The sequence below is a fragment of the Hipposideros armiger genome, unplaced genomic scaffold (assembly GCF_001890085.2).
Source record: "Hipposideros armiger isolate ML-2016 unplaced genomic scaffold, ASM189008v1 scaffold_134, whole genome shotgun sequence".
NCBI classification, from domain to species: Eukaryota; Metazoa; Chordata; class Mammalia; order Chiroptera; family Hipposideridae; genus Hipposideros; species Hipposideros armiger.
Window position 1 is genome coordinate 1,618,836 of NW_017731484.1, and position 2,620 is coordinate 1,621,455.

The following is a 2,620-nucleotide window of genomic DNA, read 5'->3' on the forward strand; positions in this document are numbered from 1 at the left end:
ACTATATTGGACAGCTGTAGAAAAAACGTAGGCAGGCAAAACCCGAGAAGGTGATGAAGGGGGGGCTTTTATGTCCTGGCTCTCCCCAAAACCAGAACCAACTCCTGCTCGCAGGCTCTCTGCTCTGAGCCAAGCATGAGAACGTGTTGGGCTCTGATGCCTTTCAAGTGGAAGAAGGTACTGAAGCGGGGAAGAGCATGCTGGCGCCCCTTGGACTTGACATCCGTCACCTTGATATGACCAAGTCTGGCCTTGGGGAAGCTGCTTCCAGAGAAAGGAGACAGACAGGGCCAGATTTTAGATGCCTGGTCCCTAGCAGGAGGTTTGAGGCGGAGGCCGGCTCACAGGATTGTTGATTTCACCTGCATCGCCATTGAAGAAGTCTGGAGAGGGACAGGATCGAGTTACACTGACTGCAAGACCTCCTTCCCAAGACAAATCACTCAGGAGGAGGGTTGGCTCTGCCCCACAGTGACTTGAGGAAAAGGAAAGACTGTGTTATGCAGGAAGATTGCAGCACGTAGAGTTAGAAAGCGAGCCTGACTTTTGGTGTTATAATGCTCCAGCTGTGTGACCTTGGGCACACCACCTAATCTCACTGAGCCTCAGTTTTCCCTCCTGCATAATGGGGATAACATTCCCACCTCATGCAGTTGTTGTGAGGATGAAATGGACTAGCCCTGTGCTTGGCACACCACAGGGACACAAACATTTCCTGTTATTCTACTGAGAGTGGTACTAGAAGCAGAAATCTCCCTGCATCGTTCCCAGCCCTGCTTGCCATGTGCCTTTGCATAGAAGTGGAGACAAGTTCCCTACTATTTATTATAACAGACTTACCCAAAGGGGTGGAACCTGGAAAGAGACCCACCCACCTCCCCTTTCCTTAATGAAGGACCTGGTTTCTCTCCTCATGGGGACAGTCCAGAGACTCCAGGAAGGAGTGGTTCTGAGTCCCCTAGGCAGCCCCATGTCCAGGTCTTTGGGCTGTGGTGCTCAAGCTCTCTGAGTCTACCTGGAAAGTCTAGAGAGGGGAACGGGAACCCCTGGGGCCAGAAATGTTTATAGCCTCTCACAGCCTCCAACCTGCCTTGTACCCTCCTTCCAATCCAGGGAGCAGGTTCAGAGTCAGGCTGGGAGCCTCATGAAACCCAAGATTTCTGCCCAAGACATGGGACCAAGAACTGCAAAGCCCGGAGTCTCGCAGGCATCAGTACTGAGACAAGGAGCGTGGGACAGGCAGACCCCGCTCTCCTCCCGCTACCTGCTGAATCAGCTAGAGCAGAGATCCCAGAGGGCACTTGGATTGCAGTGGGAGCTGATAAGGCCTGAAATGTAGTGAGGAGGGCCCATCCCACACACGGTCGCACAGGCATATGTCTATGAACGTGCAGTTTTTCATATTTACCTCTCTCACACACACCCTCTCACACACCAATAGTCTGCTTCTTATACCAGAGAACACATTTCATTTGCTTGCCCCTGAAGCAACGCGCGCAAACACACACACACACACACACACACACACACACCCTTACCTCTTATCTGCCTAGACCTAAGGCTGCGAGGAAGGGTTAGAGGGGGTCACAGGGAATTTTGTAAAGTGAGACTGGCTAAGAGCAGATTTCGGAGACTCATCAGCTTTTTCCTACCATACAGTCTTCATCAGGGAAAGATTGGCCCAGGAAGTAGGGGAATAACTCCCTTAACAAAATGAGTATTGGGTTTATGATTCCTCTGCCTGAGGTACAGAGACACCCCAGGCTTTTTGGGGGGATGCGATGCCCTTCCAAATAAAAACAGCATCCCAATGTCATGCCATGTTAGGACATGAGCTCATGGCAGGATCAATAATTCGAGGGATCCTGGAGGATGGTTTCAGGGTAGAGATAGGCTGGGGCAGGTGGTCATGTTGCCATGGCAGCCTATCTTGTTGCCACAGCAACAAGGTTCTGCCTCCATTCTATGGAGTCCTGGTTTCCGTAATGAGTGGAACACTGTGGCACTTCATGGCATGGTGCTGGGTCCCACAACCTTTATGGGAAAAAACATTTCCATCCTAGCCCAAGTAGAGGTATCTTGAGGCTGTCACATAGGGCTGGGTTTTCTTGTGGGCAGAAGGGTGGATTTCTTTGTTTCCCTGCTGACATGCTCTACTCCGTCCGACAGCAATTCCAGCTCCCCAGATATCAGGGGCTCCCAGAAATGTCCCCACAAAGGCAGACTGACATTTCCTGATGTCCACTATGGCTGACTCAGACGGAAACCCTGCCATCTGAGAGTAGCATGACAGTGCAGTTGGGGAATCCGGCTCTGGTGTCAGAAGCCTGGTTAGGCTTGCCTCTCATTGGCTGTGTGCCTTAAATGAGTTAGTAATCTTTCTGAACCTCAGGGATCTCACCTGTGAAAATGGGGCTACTACATGCCCAGCTCCCTGGTGGTTACAAGAATGCAGAGGAATGAGTGATACATGTAAAGTACTGGGTCCATCCAGGGCTTCTGGGAGGGGGGCGGGGAGAATGGATGGCCCAGTGCACTGTTGACACCCCTTGCACACAGAGCTTCCGTGCCTTGGGGCTGAGACCCCCAGTGCAGGTCTGACTGTGGGGCTGGGTGATAT